Source organism: Bufo bufo, chromosome 2, assembly GCF_905171765.1.
Source record: "Bufo bufo chromosome 2, aBufBuf1.1, whole genome shotgun sequence".
Taxonomy (NCBI): Eukaryota; Metazoa; Chordata; class Amphibia; order Anura; family Bufonidae; genus Bufo; species Bufo bufo.
Window position 1 is genome coordinate 805,066,621 of NC_053390.1, and position 19,865 is coordinate 805,086,485.

Below are 19,865 nucleotides of genomic sequence, written 5' to 3' on the forward strand. Positions count from 1 at the left end.
TGTGTGAGGTACTATGGGTGTAGTCTTACTGTGTGTGGGGTACTATGGGGGTATTATTACTGTGTAGGGCACTATGGGGGTATTCTTACTGTGTGTGGGGCACTATGGGGGTATTCTTACTGTGTGGGGGTACTATGGGGGTATTATTACTGTGTGTGGGGGTACTATGGGGGTATTCTTACTGTGTGAGGGGTACTATGGTGGTATTCTTACTGTGTGGGGGGTACTATGGGGGTATTTTTACTGTGTGTGGGGCACCATGGGGGTATTTTTACTGTGTGTGGGGCACTATGGGGGTTTTCTTACTGTGTGTGGGGCACTATGGGGGTATTCTTACTGTGTGAGGGGTACTATGGGGGTATTCTTACTGTGTGTGGGGCACTATGGGGGTATTCTTACTGTGTGTGGGGCACTATGGGGGTATTCTTACTGTGTGTGGGGCACTATGGGGGTATTCTTACTGTGTGTGGGGCACTATGGGGGTATTCTTACTGTGTGGGGGGTACTACGGGGCTATTATTACTGTGTGTGGGGTGCTATGGGGGTATTCTTACTGTGTGTGGGGCGCTATGGCGGTATTCTTACTGTGTGGGGGGTACTATGGTGGTATTCTTACTGTGTGGGGGGTACTATGGGGGTATTTTTACTGTGTGTGGGGCACCATGGGGGTATTTTTACTGTGTGTGGGGCACTATGGGGGTATTCTTACTGTGTGTGGGGCACTATGGGGATATTATTACTGTGTGGGGCACTATGGGGGTATTCTTACTGTGTGTGGGGCACTATGGGGGTATTCTTACTGTGTGAGGGGTACTATGGTGGTATTCTTACTGTGTGGGGGGTCCTATGGGGTATTTTTACTGTGTGTGGGGCACCATGGGGGTATTTTTACTGTGTGTGGGGCACTATGGGGGTATTCTAAATGTGTGTGGGGCACTATGGCGGTATTCTTAATGTGTGTGGGGCACTATGGGGGTATTCTTACTGTGTGGGGGGTACTATGGGGCTATTATTACTGTGTGTGGGGTGCTATGGGGGTATTCTTACTGTGTGTGGGGCACTATGGCGGTATTCTTACTGTGTGTGGGGCACTATGGGGGTATTCTTACTGTGTGTGGGGCACTATGGGGGTATTCTTACTGTGTGTGGGGCACTATGGTGGTATTCTTACTGTGTGTTAGGCACTATGGGGGTATTCCTACTGTGTGTGGGGCACTATGGGGGTATTCTTACTGTGTGTGGGGCACTATGGGGGTATTCTTACTATGTGGGGGGTACTATGGGGGTATTCTTACTGTGTGTGGGGCACTATGGGGGAATTCTTACTGTGTGTGGGGCACTATGGGGGAATTCTTACTGTGTGTGAGGTACTATGGGTGTAGTCTTACTGTGTGTGGGGTACTATGGGGGTATTATTACTGTGTAGGGCACTATGGGGGTATTCTTACTGTGTGTGGGGCACTATGGGGGTATTCTTACTGTGTGGGGGTACTATGGGGGTATTATTACTGTGTGTGGGGGTACTTTGGGGGTATTCTTACTGTGTGAGGGGTACTATGGTGGTTTTCTTACTGTGTGGGGGGTACTATGGGGGTATTTTTACTGTGTGTGGGGCACCATGGGGGTATTTTTACTGTGTGTGGGGCACTATGGGGGTTTTCTTACTGTGTGTGGGGCACTATGGGGGTATTCTTACTGTGTGAGGGGTACTATGGGGGTATTCTTACTGTGTGTGGGGCACTATGGGGGTATTCTTACTGTGTGTGGGGCACTATAGGGGTATTCTTACTGTGTGTGGGGCACTATGGGGGTATTCTTACTGTGTGTGGGGCACTATGGGGGTATTCTTACTGTGTGGGGGGTACTACGGGGCTATTATTACTGTGTGTGGGGTGCTATGGGGGTATTCTTACTGTGTGTGGGGCACTATGGCGGTATTCTTACTGTGTGGGGGGTACTATGGTGGTATTCTTACTGTGTGGGGGGTACTATGGGGGTATTTTTACTGTGTGTGGGGCACCATGGGGGTATTTTTACTGTGTGTGGGGCACTATGGGGGTATTCTTACTGTGTGTGGGGCACTATGGGGATATTATTACTGTGTGGGGCACTATGGGGGTATTCTTACTGTGTGTGGGGCACTATGGGGGTATTCTTACTGTGTGAGGGGTACTATGGTGGTATTCTTACTGTGTGGGGGGTACTATGGGGTATTTTTACTGTGTGTGGGGCACCATTGGGGTATTTTTACTGTGTGTGGGGCACTATGGGGGTATTCTAAATGTGTGTGGGGCACTATGGCGGTATTCTTAATGTGTGTGGGGCACTATGGGGGTATTCTTACTGTGTGGGGGGTACTATGGGGCTATTATTACTGTGTGTGGGGTGCTATGGGGGTATTCTTACTGTGTGTGGGGCACTATGGCGGTATTCTTACTGTGTGTGGGGCACTATGGGGGTATTCTTACTGTGTGTGGGGCACTATGGGGGTATTCTTACTGTGTGTGGGGCACTATGGGGGTATTCTTACTGTGTGTGGGGTACTATGGGGGTATTCTTACTGTGTGTGGGGCACTATGGGGGTATTCTTACTGTGTTGGGGGTACTATTGGGGTATTCTTACTGTGTGGGGGGTACTATGGGGGTATTCTTACTGTGTGTGGGGCACTATGGGGGTATTCTTACTGTTTGGGGGGTACTATGGTGGTATTCTTACTGTGTGGGGGGTACTATGGGGGTATTCTTACTGTGTGTGGGGTACTATGGGAGTATTCTTACTGTGTGTGGGGTACTATGGGGGTATTCTTACTGTGTGTGGGGTACTATGGGGGTTTTCTTACTGTGTGTGGGGTACTATGGGGGTATTCTTACTGTGTCTGGGGTACTATGGGGGTATTCTTACTGTGTGTGGGGTACTATGGGGGTATTCTTACTGTGTCTGGGGTACTATGGGGGTATTCTTACTGTGTGTGGGGTACTATGGGGGTATTCTTACTCTATGTGGGGTACTATGGGGGTATTCTTACTGTGTGTGGGGTACTATAGGGGTATTATTACTGTGTGTGTGGATACTATGGGGGTATTATTATTGTGTGTGGGGTACTATGGTGGTATTATTACTGTGTGTGGGGTACTATGGGGGTATTCTAACGGTGTCTGGGGTACTATGAGGGTTTTCTTACTGTGTGTGGGGTACTATGGGGTATTCTTACTGTGTGTGGGGTACTGTCCTGTAACCAGTGACTACCCTAGGGGAGTATAGAGACTGTCCTGTTACCAGTGACTACCCCAGGGGAGTATAGAGAGTGTCCTGTTACCAGTGACTACCCTAGGGGAGTATAGAGACTGTCCTGTTACCAGTGACTACCCCAGGGGAGTATAGAGACTGTCCTGTTACCATTGACTACCCCAGAGGAGTATAGAGAATGTCTTGTTACCAGTGACTACCCTAGGAGAGTATAGAGACTGTCCTGTTACCAGTGACTACCCCAGGGGAGTATAGAGACTGTCCTGTTACCAGTGACTACCCCAGGGGAGTATAGAGACTGTCCTGTTACCAGTGACTACCCTAGGGGAGTATAGAGACTGCCCTGTTACCAGTGACTACCCCAGGGGAGTATAGAGACTGTCCTGTTACCAGTGACTACCCTAGGACAGTATAGAAACTGTCCTGTTACCAGTGACTACCCCAGGGGAGTATAGAGACTGCCCTGTTACCAGTGACTACCCTAGGGGAGTATAGAGACTGTCCTGTTACCAGTGACTACCCTAGGGGAGTATAGAGACTGCCCTGTTACCAGTGACTACCCTAGGGGAGTATAGAGACTGCCCTGTTACCAGTGACTACCCTAGGGGAGTATAGAGACTGTCCTATTACCAGTGACTACCCTAGGGGAGTATAGAGACTGTCCTGTTACCAGTGACTACCCTAGGGGAGTATAGAGACTGCCCTGTTACCAGTGACTACCCTAGGGGAGTATAGAGACTGTCCTGTTACCAGTGACTACCCTAGGGGAGTATAGAGACTGCCCTGTTACCAGTGACTACCCTAGGGGAGTATAGAAACTGTCCTGTTACCAGTGACTACCCTAGGGGAGTATAGAGACTGTCCTGTTACCAGTGACTACCCTAGGGGAGTATAGAGACTGTCCTGTTACCAGTGACTACCCTAGGGGAGTATAGAGACTGTCCTGTTACCAGTGACTACTCTAGGGGAGTATAGAGACTGTCCTGTTACCAGTGACTACTCTAGGGGAGTATAGAGACTGTCCTGTTACCAGTGATTACCCCAGGGGAGTATAGAGACTGTCCTGTTACCAGTGACTACCCTAGGGGAGTATAGAGACTGCCCTGTTACCAGTGACTACCCTAGGGGAGTATAGAGACTGTCCTGTTACCAGTGACTACCCTAGGGGAGTATAGAGACTGTCCTGTTACCAGTGACTACCCTAGGGGAGTATAGAGACTGTCCTGTTACCAGTGACTACCCCAGGGGAGTATAGAGACTGTCCTGTTACCAGTGACTACCCTAGGGGAGTATAGAGACTGCCCTGTTACCAGTGACTACCCTAGGGGAGTATAGAGACTGTCCTGTTACCAGTGACTACCCTAGGGGAGTATAGAGACTGTCCTGTTACCAGTGACTACCCCAGGGGAGTATAGAGACTGTCCTGTTACCAGTGACTACCCTAGGGGAGTATAGAGACTGCCCTGTTACCAGTGACTACCCTAGGGGAGTATAGAGACTGCCCTGTTACCAGTGACTACCCTAGGGGAGTATAGAGACTGCCCTGTTACCAGTGACTACCCTAGGGGAGTATAGAGACTGTCCTATTACCAGTGACTACCCTAGGGGAGTATAGAGACTGCCCTGTTACCAGTGACTACCCTAGGGGAGTATAGAGACTGTCCTGTTACCAGTGACTACCCTAGGGGAGTATAGAGACTGTCCTATTACCAGTGACTATCCTAGGGGAGTATAGAGACTGTCCTGTTACCAGTGACTACCCTAGGGGAGTATAGAGACTGCCCTGTTACCAGTGACTACCCTAGGGGAGTATAGAGACTGCCCTGTTACCAGTGACTACCCTAGGGGAGTATAGAGACTGTCTTGTTACCAGTGACTACCCTAGGGGAGTATAGAGACTGCCCTGTTACCAGTGACTACCCTAGGGGAGTATAGACTGTCCTGTTACCAGTGACTACCCTAGGGGAGTATAGAGGCTGTCATGTTACCCATGGTAACCCATACCTCCATACTTCTGAAAGGCCCAAGGAGGGACAAGATCAGTCTTAACAATGACCCCTTGGTGCCCCACACAGTAGTTATGCCCCTTACTGCTCCCTCACAGTAGTTATGTCTCCTTAGTGCCCTCCACACAGTATTTATGCCACCTTAGTGCCCCCACACAGAGGCATACCTCCCAACCGTCCCGGATCCGGCGGGATAGTCCCGGATTTCAGTGGCTGTACCGCTGTCTCTGTACGAGGGAGCTATGTCCCGCTTTCTGGCAGCTGTCTCTGCTACCATAGGAAGCAGAGACAGTTGCCTGTATTATGATGAAGCAGAGAGCCGACATCGGCTTCCTGATCCCTCCCCCCTGCAGACTCTCCATACCTCTGGTCTGTGCGGGAGGGCGAGGCCGGCTGGCAGACAGCCTCCGCCTCCTCCACAGACCAGAGCAGCCGATGTCCTGCTGCTGCTGCTAGGAACAAGGTAAGTATGTGGTGTTTATTTTTTTTTACTTTCTGTGAGGGGCACATAACATGGAATATTACTGGGGGGCACATAACTGAACATACTACTGGGGGCACAGCTGGGCATATTACATCGGGGCACAGCACTGGGCATATTACTGGGGGCACATAACTGGACATAATACTGGGGGCACAGCTGGGCATATTACTGGGGGCATAGCTGGGCATATTACTGGGGGCACATAACTGGGCATATTACTGGGGCACAGCTGGGCATATTACTGGGGGCACATAACTGGGCATATTACTGGGGGCACATAATTGGGCATATTACTGGGGGCACAGCTGGACATATTACTGGGGGCACATAACTGGACATATTACTGGGGCACAGCTGGACATATTACTAGGGGCACAGCTGAACATATTACTGGGGCCACATAACTGAACATATTACTGGGGGCACAGCTGGGCATATTACTGGGGGCACATAACTTGAAATATTACTGGGGCACAGCTGGGCATATTACTGGGGGCACATAACAGGGCATATTACTGGGGGCACAGCTGGGCATATTACTGGGGGCACAGGTGGACATATTACTGGGGGCACAGCTGGGCATGTTACTGGGGGCACAGGTGGACATATTACTGGGGGCACAGCTGGGCATGTTACTGGGGGCACAGCTGGGCATATTACTCGGGTACAGCTCAGCATACAGCCAGGTCCATAAATATTGGGACGTCGAAACAATTCTAACATTTTTGGCTCTATACACCAGCACAATGGATTTAAAATGAAACAAACAAGATGTGCTTTACCTGCAGACTGTCATCTGTAATTTGAGGGTATTTACATATAAATCAGGTGAACGGTGCAGGAATTACAACAGTTTGCATATGTGCCTCCCACTTGTTAAGGGACCAAAAGTAATGGGACAATTGGCTTCTCAGATGTTCCATGGCCAGGTGTGTGTTATTCCCTCATTATCCCAATTACAATGAGCAGATAAAAGGTCCAGAGTTCATTTCCAGTCTGCTACTTGCATTTGGAATCTGTTGCTGTCAACTCTCAAGATGAGATCCAAAGAGCTGTCACTATCAGTGAAGCAAGCCATCGTTAGGCTGAAAAAGCAAAACAAACCCATCAGAGAGATAGCAAAAACATTAGGCCTGGCCAAAACAACTGTTTGGAACATTCTTAAAAAGAAGGAACGCACCGGTGAGCTCAGCAACACCAAAAGACCCAGAAGACCACGGAAAACAACTGTGGTGGATGACCGAATAATTCTTTCCCTGGTAAAGAAAACACCCTTCACAACAGTTGGCCAGATCAAGAACACTCTCCAGGAGGTAGGTGTATGTGTGTCAAAGTCAACAATCAAGAGAAGACTTCACCAGAGTGAATACAGAGGGTTCACCACAAGATGTAAACCATTGGTGAGCCTCAAAAACAGGAAGGCCAGATTAGAGTTTGCCAAACGACATCTAAAAAAGCCTTCACAGTTCTGGAACAACATCCTATGGACAGATGAGACCAAGATCAACTTGTACCAGAGTGATGGGAAGAGAAGAGTATGGAGAAGGAAAGGAACTGCCCATGATCCTAAGCATACCACCTCATCAGTGAAGCATGGTGGTGGTGGTGTCATGGAGTGGGCATGTATGGCTGCCAATGGAACTGGTTCTCTTGTATTTATTGATGATGTGACTGCTGACAAAAGCAGCAGGATGAATTCTGAAGTGTTTCAGGCAATATTATCTGCTCATATTCAGCCAAATGCTTCAGAACTCATTGGACAGCGCTTCACAGTGCAGATAAACAATGACCCAAAGCATACTGCAAAAGCAACCAAAGAGTTTTTTAAGGGAAAGAAGTGGAATGTTCTGCAATGGCCAAGTCAATCACCGGACCTGAATCCGATTGAGCATGCATTTCACTTGCTGAAGACAAAACTGAAGGGAAAATGCCCCAAGAACAAGCAGGAACTGAAGACAGTTGCAGTAGAGGCCTGGCAGAGGATCACCAGGGATGAAACCCAGTGTCTGGTGATGTCTATGCGTTCCAGACTTCAGGCTGTAATTGACTGCAAAGGATTTGCAACCAAGTATTAAAAAGTGAAAGTTTGATTTATGATTATTATTCTGTCCCATTACTTTTGACCCCTTAACAAGTGGGAGGCACATATGAAAACTGTTGTAATTCCTGCACCGTTCACCTGATTTGGATGTAAATGCCCTCAAATTAAAGCTGGCAGTCTGCAGGTAAAGCACATCTTGTTCGTTTAATTTCAAATCCATTGCGGTGGTGTATAGAGCCAAAAATGTTAGAATTGTGTTGATGTCCAAATATTTATGGACCTGACTGTATTACTGGGGGCACAGCACTGGACAAATTACTGGGGGCACAGCTCAGCATATTACTGGGGGCACAGCACTGGACATATTACTGGAGGCACAGCTGGACATATTACTGGAGGCACAGCTGGGCATATTACTGAGGGCACATAACTGGGCATATTACTGGGGGCACAGCTGGGCATTTTACTGAGGGCACATAACTGGGCATATTACTGGGGGCACAGCTGGGTATATTACTGGGGTCACATAACTAGGCATATTACTGGGGGCACAGCTGGGCATAATTCTGTCAGGGGGCACAATGTGGGCATAAATATTGTTCGGTGACATGAAGGGGGAATAATTACTATGTGGGGGCATTAAGAGGACTGGTTGGGATTAGGTGCATAGTTATGTTTTGGGTGGAGTTAGAGGCATGGCCTAGTACAGGAAAAATTTCCCGCGGCACCCTTTGCTCTCAACACGATGTGTCCCTCTTTGTTCATTTAGACAGTTGGGAGGTATGCAGTAGTTATGCCCCCTTAGAGCCCTCCACACAGTGGTTATGCCCCCTTAGAGCCCCCCCACACAGTGGTTATGCCCCCTTAGAGCCCTCCACACAGTAGCTATGCCCCTTAGAGCCCCCACACAGTAGAATATCCTGCCAGATTGACAGGTATGGTGGAGAATAGAGACTGCCCTTTTACCATGGTAACCACCTATGGATAAACTTAGCAGCCTGCCTATAGAGACTGTCCTGTTACTATTGATAACCACCAAACTCTGTGCTACCATCCTGTGTGTAACCATCAAGTTTAGGTCCTCTCTGAGAGACTGTGTGCTCATTGCCTCAGCCTCAGTAAAAACCGCTGTCCATGTCAGTCACTGTGCCATCCTAGAGCGGGGTACCGTATAATGGTCATAGATCACGCCCATAAGTTTCTGACTCTCCTAAAGGGGTCCTCCCATCTCAGCCGTCGTATTTGGCGGTCAGAGGTGGAAGCAATCAAGCGGTATGCTGTTTCCGTAACTTCCATAGAGGTGAAAGGGAGCTCCCAATTTACAGAGACAATGTAGCACAGCCCACTGTGGTGTTTCTGTAACCCCCCGGCTTAGATGGGAATGCCCCTTTAATTAAAGGGGTTGTCCCATGATAAATATTCTACAGTTTTCAAACCAGTGCATTGATCTGAATACTTTTGTAATTGCATGTCATTAAAAATTTAGCATAGCCACTGAGTTATTTAATGAAATCTATCTGTATGGCGCCACCTGCTGTTTTTTTTTTTTCTTATTTCTTTGTCCTGCTCACTGAGAAAGCCGCACATGCTCAGTTTCATCCGACAACTGCCTCCTGAGCTGTGATAGGTAGAGCATGGACACGCCTCCTGAGCTGTGATAGGGAGAACATGTACACGCCTCCTGAGCTGTGATAGGGAGAGCTGAGACACGCCCCCTTAGCTGCAGCAGAAAGGACACTCCCCTGAGCTTTCAGCTTGATATAAATCCAGCAGAGCAATGAATGAGGAGATCTCTGGATCCATGTGAGGTACAGGGCTGGTTCTAGCTTTGTTAGAAAGAGATTGTCATGTGCTATATGATGTTTCATTTTTTACATTACTCATGGGAGAACCCCTTTAAAGACTTTTGGCCTCTGCAGCCAAAATGGTGGGATTCCTAGAAGGGGCCACAGCTGCTATGTGATAGAGGTGATACTATTCACTGGCGGGGGCAAGACAGATCCGGATCGCTCTCCTTTCTAGATCCTGAGATATGTTGTGTTGCCTCCTGTGTTGTGTACACACAATGTAGCCTCCGTCGTGTGTGTGACCGCAATGATGACACAACAAGCGCCCAAAATGCGAAGATCTCAAGTCACAATATCAGGATGACACATCCATTACAATGGTGGCGATTATTGTTAAGTGCGCCGGTATCTTCTACAAGGTGCGCCGGAAAAAGTATGACAAGTGTGGGAGCGCTCAGCTAAGCACGTCCACTACACAACCCCACTCGGGATGAATTTGCTATCTCGTTGACACAGTATAAAGTTGAGTAACCAGAACCATAAGATCACCAACCTCATCGACTGAGCAGATGGCAGCTAAGTGTCCTTCTAGTGGGTGGTGTTCTCCTTTAAGAAGACACCTGCCTGACGACATATTACACATAGTTTAGATCGGTATGTATCGGGTCACGTTCATTGCTCTGTATAAAAATTATCAGAGAAAGCCTCCGAACTGAAAAAATCTGCTCAACCAACGACACCATTACATACTCTGCCTGCCATAATATATGTATATACTATACTATGCTTATATTAATAATAATAATCTTTATTTCTATAGCACCAACATATTCTGCAGCGCTTTACAGTTCACACTCTGCGTGATATGTGTATATAGTATGCTTGCCGTGATATACAGTCAGGTCCATAAATATTGGGACATGGACACAATTCTAACATTTTTGGCTCTATACACCACCACAATGGATCTGAAATGAAATGAACAAGATGTGCTTTACCTGCAGCCTGTCAGCTTTAATTTGAGGGCATTTACATCCAAATCAGGTGAACGGTGCAGGAATTACAACAGTTTGTATATGTGCCTCCCACTTGTTAAGGAACCAAAAGTAATGGGACAGAATAATAATCATAAATCAAACTTTCACTTTTTAATACTTGGTTGCAAATCCTTTGCAGTCAATTACAGCCTGAAGTCTGGAACGCATAGACATCACCACACGCTGGGTTTCATCCCTGGTGATGCTCTACCAGGCCTCTACTGCAACTGTCTTCAGTTCCTGCTTGTTCTTGGGGCATTTTCCCTTCAGTTTTGTCTTCAGCAAGTGAAATTCATGCTCAATCGGATTCAGGTCCGGTGATTGACTCGGCCATTGCATAACATTCCACTTCTTTCCCTTAAAAAACTCTTTGGTTGCTTTTGCAGTATGCTTTGGGTCATTGTCCATCTGCACTGTGAAGCGCCGTCCAATGAGTTCTGAAGCATTTGGCTGAATATGAGCAGATAATATTGCCCGAAACACTTCAGAATTCATCCTGCTGCTTTTGTCAGCAGTCACCTCATCAATAAATACAAGAGAACCAGTTCCATTGGCAGCCATACATGCCCACGCCATGACACTACCACCACCATGCTTCACTGATGAGGTGGTATGCTTAGGATCATGAGCAGTTCCTTTCCTTCTCCATACTCTTCTCTACCCATCACTCTGGTACAAGTTGATCTTGGTCTCATCTGTCCATAGGATGTTGTTCCAGAACTGTGAAGGCTTTCTTAGATGTCGCTTGGCAAACTCTAATCTGGCCTTCCTGATTTTGAGGCTCACCAATGGTTTACATCTTGTGGTGAACCCTCTGTATTCACTCTGGTGAAGTCTTCTCTTGATTGTTGACTTCGACACACACTCACCTACCTCCTGGAGAGTGTTCTTGATCTGGCCAACTGTTGTGAAGGGTGTTTTCTTCATCAGGCAAAGAATTTTTCTGTCATCCACCACAGTTGTTTTCCGTGGTCTTCCGGGTCTTTTGGTGTTGCTGAGCTCACGGTGCGTTCCTTCTTTTTAAGAATGTTCCAAACAGTTGTTTTGGCCACGCCTAATGTTTTTGCTATCTCTCTGATGGGTTTGTTGTGTTTTTTCAGCCTAATGATGGCTTGCTTCACTGATAGTGACAGCTCTTTGGATCTCATCTTGAGAGTTGACAACAACAGATTCCAAATGCAAATAGCAGACTGGAAATGACCTCTGGACCTTTTATCTGCTCATTGTAATTGGGATAATGAGGGAATAACACACACCTGGCCATGGAGCAGCTGAGAAGCCAATTGTCCCATTCATTTTGGTTCCTTAACAAGTGGGAGGCAGATATGCAGACTGTAGTAATTCCTGCACCGTTCACCTGATTTGGATGTAAAAACCCTCAAATTACAGCTGACAGTCTGTAGGTAAAGCACGTCTTGTTTGTTTCATTTCAAATCCATTGTGGTGGTGTATAGAGCCATAAATGTTAGAATTGTGTTGATGTCCCAATATTTATGGACATGACTGTATGTATATACTATGCGTAGTATACAGGGATGTATAGTCTTATGCATTGTTTCATACCCCCATGGGTAAGAACACTCTGCTGAAATAGCTCCGTGTCCACCATGCATAGTTCTAATATTGATTTTTATTTTATTCACGTACAGTACAGACCAAAAGTTTGGACACACCTTCTCATTCAAAGAGTTTTCTTTATTTTCATGACTATGAAGGCATCAAAACTATGAATTAACACATGTGGAATTATATACATAACAAACAAGTGTGAAACAACTGAAAATATGTCATATTCTAGGTTCTTCAAAGTAGCCACCTTTTGCTTTGATTACTGCTTTGCACACTCTTGGCATTCTCTTGATGAGCTTCAAGAGGTAGTCCCCTGAAATGGTCTTCCAACAGTCTTGAAGGAGTTACCAGAGATGCTTAGCACTTGTTGGCCCTTTTGCCTTCACTCTGCGGTCCAGCTCACCCCAAACCATCTCGATTGGGTTCAGGTCCGGTGACTGTGGAGGCCAGGTCATCTGGCGCAGCACCCCATCACTCTCCTTCATGGTCAAATAGCCCTTACTTTAAAAGTTTTCCCAATTTTTCGGCTGACTGACTGACCTTCATTTCTTAAAGTAATGATGGCCACTCGTTTTTCTTTACTTAGCTGCTTTTTTCTTGCCATAATACAAATTCTAACAGTCTATTCAGTAGGACTATCAGCTGTGTATCCACCTGACTTCTCCTCGACGCCACTGATGGTCCCAACCCCATTTATAAGGCAAGAAATCCCACTTATTAAACCTGACAGGGCACACCTGTGAAGAGAAGACCATTTCAGGGGACTACCTCTGGAAGCTCATCAAGAGAATGCCAAGAGTGTGCAAAGCAGTAATCAAAGCAAAAGGTGGCTACTTTGAAGAACCTAGAATATGACATATTTTCCGTTGTTTCACACTTGTTTGTTATGTATATAATTCCACATGTGTTAATTCATAGTTTTGATGCCTTCATAGTCATGAAAATAAAGAAAACTCTTTGAATGAGAAGGTGTGTCCAAACTTTTGGTCTGTACTGTATATAGCGCCAGTATATTCTACAGCGATGTACAGAGATTGCCATCACTCCCACCTTGTTAAAAGGGTATTTCCATCCAGCCATATCTGTGTTTGGATTGGAAGTACATAGATGAGGTAAGCTAGTGTATAGTTAGCGCCCAGACGGGCAAGGTGATTGGTTGTGTGTATGTCACGCACATGTGGATGCATAAAAGTGAGTAATGACTGCTCATGCCTCTGACTTGTGTTGGACGGAAAATAAAAACTGTTTGGACTTTTAATCCCTGAAATTTGGGAGCCTGTCATTGACGACCCCACCGTGGGCAAATGGACGGGCGAAACTGTATAGGTGTAACATACCAAGCATGAACATGCACTCATTGACAAATAAAATCCCGCAACAAGAAGGAGTTGTTGGAATGGAATGAGACTTCCTATGTGTGATGTAATGATAACAATATAGAGGAAAGGAGATTATCTCATATTGTATCTAGGCTACAGGCCGTATCTCACCTTGTATCCAGGCTACAGGCCGTATCTCATCTTGTATCCAGGCTACAGGCCGTATCTCATCTTGAATCCTTGCTAGAGGCCGTATCTCATCTTGTATCCAGGCTACAGGCCGTATCTCATCTTGAATCCTTGCTAGAGGCCGTATCTCTTCTTGTATCCAGGTTAAATGCCGTATCTCATCTTGTATCCAGGCTAGAGGCCATATCTCTTCTTGTATCCAGGCTAGATGCCGTATCTCATCTTGTATCCAGACTAGATGCCGTATCTCATCTTGTATCCAGACTAGATGCCGTATCTCATCTTGTATCCAGACTAGATGCCGTATCTCATCTTTTATCCAGACTAGAGGCCGTATCTCATCTTGTATACAGGCTAGAGGCCGAATCTCATCTGGTATCCAGACTAGAGGCTGTATCTCATCTTGTATCCAGGCTAGAGACCGGATCTCATCTTGTATCCAGGTTAAATGCCGTATCTCATCTTGTATCCAGGCTAGAGGCCGTATCTCTTCTTGTATCCAGGCTAGATGCCGTATCTCATCTTGTATCCAGACTAGATGCCGTATCTCATCTTGTATCCAGACTAGATGCCGTATCTCATCTTGTATCCAGACTAGATGCCGTATCTCATCTTTTATCCAGACTAGAGGCCGTATCTCATCTTGTATACAGGCTAGAGGCCGAATCTCATCTGGTATCCAGACTAGAGGCTGTATCTCATCTTGTATCCAGACTAGATGCCGTATCTCATCTTGTATCCAGACAATGCCGTATCTCATCTTGTATCCAGATGGTGCCGTATCTCATCTTGTATCCGGACTAGAGGCCGTATCTCATCTTGTATCCAGACCAGATGCCGTATCTTATCTTGTATCCAGGCTAGAGGCTGTATCTCATCTTGTATCCAGCCTAGATGCCGTATCTCATCTTGTATCCACGCTAGAGGCTGTATCTCATCTTGTATCCAGACTAGAGACCGTAACTCATCGTGTATCCAGGCTAGAGGCTGTATCTCACCTTGTATACAGGCTAGAGGCTGTATCTCATCTTGTATCCAGACTAGAGGCCGTATCTCATCTTGTATCCAGACTAGATGCCGTATCTCATCATGTATCCAGGCTAGAGGCCGAATCTCATCTTGTATCCAGGCTAGATGCCGTATCTCATCTTGTATCCAGACTAGATGCCGTATCTCATCTTGTATCCAGGCTAGATGCCGTACCTCATATTGTATCCGGACTAGATGCCGTATCTCATCTTGTATACAGGCTAGAGGCTGTATCTCACCTTGTATCCAGGCTAGAGGCTGTATCTCACCTTGTATCCAGGCTAGAAGCTGTATCTCATCTTGTATCCAGACTAGAGGCTGTATCTCATCTTGTATCCACGCTAGAGGCTGTATCTCATCTTGTATCCAGGCTAGAGGCTTTATCTCATCTTGTATCCAGACTAGAGGCTGTATCTCATCTTGTATCCACGCTAGAGGCTGTATCTCATCTTGTATACAGGCTAGAGGCCTTATCTCATCTTGTATCCAGGCTGGAGGCTGTATCTCATCGTGTATCCAGACTAGAGGCTGTATCTCATCGTATATCAAGGCTAGAGGCCGTATCTAATCTTGTATCCAGGCTAGAGACCGTATCTCACCTTGTATACAGGCTAGAGGCTGTATCTCATCTTGTATCCAGGCTAGAGGCCGTATCTCACCTTGTATACAGGCTAGAGGCTGTATCTTATCTTGTATCCAGGCTAGAGACCGTATCTCACCTTGTATACAGGCTAGAGGCTGTATCTCATCTTGTATCCAGGCTAGAGGCCGTATCTCACCTTGTATACAGGCTAGAGGCTGTATCTTATCTTGTATCCAGACTAGAGGCCGTATCTCACCTTGTATACAGGCTAGAGGCTGTATCTCATCTTGTATCCAGGCTAGAGGCCGTATCTCATCTTGTATCCAGACTAGAGGCCGTATCTCACCTTGTATACAGGCTAGAGGCTGTATCTTATCTTGTAGAGGTCCTAGAGCCTCCTTGCGTTGTTCAGTTTTCCCCCAATAGTCTTCTCCTTTCCTCTAATATTGTAATCTTTATAGGTATCATTACATCACACATAGGAAGTCTCATTCCATTCCAACAACTCCTTCTTGGTGCGGGATCTGTTCTCAATGAGTGCATGTTCATGCTTGGTATGTTACACCTGTGCAGTGCCGCGCGTCTGTTTGCCCGCGGTGGGGCCTTCAATCACAGACTCCCAAATTTCAGTGAATAAAAGTCTAAACAGTTTTTATTTTCCATCCCACACAAGTCAGAGGCATGGGCGTTCATTACTCACTTTCATGCATCCACTTCCAGTACAACTACAGAGAGATCAGGCTTTGCCCGGCCTCCACAGGTCATGCAGTTATCCCCACAGTATTCAGACTAGCAGCTACTCCTGGGTTCATCTCTGGCTAGACGAAAGTGTGTACAGGAGTGGGGAGGGGATGACAAGTCCCTCTACCAAAACCTACCAAACATTTCATAAAAATCCAGGCCGATGCATACGTTAAACAAAAATGCCTTAGCAGACTACACTTTGCTGAAACCACCCAGCTTTCCTGGATTCTTGTACCTCACCCATCTGAGCATTGTGGGTGAGATATCCACCCCTCCAGTACTTTACTATATATATATATAGTTATTCTTCCTCCTGTATACGCCCTTGGTTCCTCCCTCATCCTCTTGATGCTATCGGTCATCTTAATAATGGGAATGTGATTTCCTCCGTTGACTATAGGGGGCGCGGTGTACCTCGCGCCTCACCGATGTGGCTGTTTTCTATTACATTTCCTATGAAACGACGGTCTCCATTGTTAGCGGGTGATGAGTGTGGCTCGATGTGCTCCAAGGATGGAGGTTTCCTTTGCAAAGTCATATAAATAGATGATCCGCTCGCCGGCTCGGTGACTTCCCCTCCGCCGGCTCGTGGTCAGCTGTAATATATTACATATTTCATGACTGTCAAGAAAAGCCCACCCTTATACTAATAGGCAGAAAATTGGACTTCCTCCTTAAAGGAGAAGACCGGCCTCCCCACCTTTCTGCCACGTGGATGGTGAGCACGGTTTTATGCCGCTCCAGACCTGAAACTACTGTAGTTTCATCTCCTGATCCACTACCATCAGCACCTTCAAACTAATTTTTATTGTCTCAATGTCTCTAAAATGATAAGTAAAACAATGTTGTAATAGGTTTTTTATTAAAAATTCCCTACTGTTTTTCTTCTACAGCCTCTAAGATTATTCATCTCCATGGCGACAGACTACAAACAAACCCTGTGTAGTCTGACCCTGCAGTCGTACCTCCTTCCATGTGTCCTCTACCTTAGAGTAGCGTCAGGGGTGCCTGAGGCGAAAACTGCAATGGCACCCCTCACTCCCCAATGCCAATTCCTTAACCTAACCCCGCTGCCCCCCTCTTGCCCCTGGTGCTGCCTGAGGCCTCACTGGTGGTGCGCCCATGAGTAGCGTATGAGAAGAAGTGGCTATAACTGCAGGAGCAGACTACACAGGGTTTGTTTGTTGTCTGTTACCATGGAGACCCCCAGGTCTGTGTATGAGCCGTAGAGATCAGACACCATATTGTGGCCATCAGACGCCATAAACGTTAGGCTGCGTTCATAGTGTGTTTTATACCCCCCAGGGGGGAGCTAAAATGCAGTGAAAGGGGAATTTCACGCCGCCTGTCCGGCTTCCATCATGGTGTCCGTCGTTTTACTGGAGAAAACCGGCTTATGACCAGAAAGTTGTGTGTAGAGACACACGGTTTATGGCCGGCCTAGCCCACCACCGCTCCTTAGAGTTGCAGCTGCCAGCTGTGAAAGGGGGGGCACCTGTAGTGACCAGGGATGCCAGCGGGGGCGGTCACCACCTCACACACACATAAACTGCAGGATAAAACAGAACAGACTGGATCCACAGCAGAGCTGAGAGGAGCACACAAGCCAGTGATTGTGACAGGATGCTGCTCATGTGTGGGAGTGCAGCTGGGGACGGGGGCGTGGTCGGAGGAGTGATTGACAAGCCGCGCAGCTGGAGAGAGGGGCGTGGCCGGGAGGGCCGCGCCGTTCAGGAGGGGCGTGGTCCGGAGCGGCTGGCGAAGCCTTGGAAAGGGCGTGGTCGGGATTGATTGGGCGGCGAGAAGGCGTGTCCGGAGGGAGTGATTGACAGGCGCTGCTCCCAGGCTCGCCTAGTCCCTTCCTCTTTTCTGTGCACAGGCATCATGGCGGATCACACAGGGCTGTAGCAAGCACACCCTCCCGCGTACCCCCTTCCCACCCTACCCCACGGGCCCTAAGTGGGGGGCCACCATGAGGCTGCTGCACTAGCTCTTTGCGCCGCCAGGATTCGGGTGTCGCTGCAGCCGCCCTTCCATTGCTGGATTGTAACTTCTCCGGGACGGGATCGCGTACACCACCCTGGAGCTCGGAGGAAAACACGGCGCACCAGATCCCCCGATCGCTCGATCCCCTGCCGATACTGGATCCCTGAGGGTAAGATGCTGATCATGGAGGACGTGTTTTCTCCAGTCATGATATTGGGGGGGCCTCTAGAGATATTGGGGGGTGCAGAGTCCAGTCTGCTGTACATTGCATAGGTTACAGATGTAGCAGAGCTGGATGTGTCATGTTGCATTATGTATCTTGTGCTCATGTTACTCTGTGCTGCTGGGAGGGAAAGAGCTTGGATTCTGCATGTCAACAAGGGGGAGACCCCCCCCCCCCAGGCCTGGGCTCTGTTAACCCCTTCCCTGCCTGCACAGTCTTGCTCTTTCCACTTCTGCTTGCTGATCCCTGGGGTCATTTGCAGAGACGCCCTGTTTTCAGTCTGTACGTTTTTTTTTTTCGTTTTACTTAATATTTTTTTTAGTTTTTTTTTTTTTCATTTTTCTTGTTCCATGCGGCGTCACCGTCCATTAAATGTTAAAGGACACTTCCCGGAAGAAATGTGTGGTGAGGATGATGATGATGCTGGATGAGCCCAAGTCATCATGTCCCTTTAATATCCTTTATTTCTATGGCCGGAGTGAGGAGGGTGAGGGAACCCTGACCCCTGCAGCTTACAACCTAACCCCCCCCCCCCCCATATAAATAATTCCCCAACCTTCCAGGCATGACCGGGATGATGGGTGTTGTCTTTTCCGCCGTCCTGTTGTGTAAAGGAATTGATAAGTAGATCTTGGAGCACGTTCCTGTATTTGCCGCCTCCTCCTCCGTGTTTTGGGTGATTAATTAAAGGGGCACACTGCTTTCCCGGGAGTCCGAATCTTCTTTCTCCCATAGCGCGGTGTAAGTAGTCTGATTAACTGGTCAGTGTTCCGGGAAAGTTGGGTGACTGATCTGACTAAGAAACGTAAACTGAGATATTCTATGAGAGAACCCTGACCGTTGGAGCTTACAATCTAACGCAATCTGTACATATGTAATCTCTGACACTGCCCCCCCCAATATAAATAACTTGAATAACTCATGCGTGTATTCGCCATATCCACTTTCACACTTGCTCCGGCAATCTGTATGCAAACGGAAACTATTTGTAGACTAATCCGGATGCGGCTCCGTCTCACAAATGCATTGCAATACCGGATCCGTCTCTCCAGTGTCACCTGGAAAAAACGGATGCGGCATTTATCTATTCTTAGGTTTTTAAAGGTCTGCGCATGCGCAGGCCAGAAGACCGGATCTGTCAATGCAGCAATTTTAATACCGGATCCGCCGCTAATACATTCCAATGGAAAAAAAACGCGGCATTTCGGCAAGTGTTCAGGCAGCATGCTGCGATATTTTCTCCGTCCAAATACCGTAAAAGGACTGAACTGAAGACATCCTGAACGGATTGCTCTCCATTCAGAATGCATGAGGAAAAAACCCAGTATTGAGCCCCTAGGACGGAAATCGGTGCCGGAAAAAACTTTGACGCAAGTGAGAAAGTGCCCTCATCTGTGTCTCTGTTTCTTACTAAGAACTGTGTGAAAATGACGGGGGCACTCAGCTTTCCCAGGAGTCTGAATAGAAAATCTGCCTTCATTCTCCCATAACTTGGTGTAAATAGTCCAATTAGCAGTTTGGTATTCTCGGAAAGCTGGATAACCGGATAAGCCGTATCGGCATGGCTTCGTGAAGGATCGGTCATGTCAAACTAATTTAATCAGTGTCTATAGGAGGTATC

At 47.3% G+C, this 19,865-nt stretch overlaps 1 protein-coding gene across 2 annotated transcripts in view; it reads left to right on the forward strand.

Annotated features, from left to right (window-relative positions):
* The first annotated feature begins 17,866 nt into the window (after positions 1–17,866).
* PTPRA (protein tyrosine phosphatase receptor type A) overlaps positions 17,867–19,865 on the forward strand; it is a 115,153-nt gene continuing 113,154 nt past the window's right edge. For both annotated transcript variants that reach the window (XM_040419302.1, XM_040419301.1), the window contains exon 1: positions 17,867–18,190. The gene's annotated coding sequence lies outside the window, so the exon portion shown is untranslated. The remainder of the gene's footprint in view (positions 18,191–19,865) is intronic.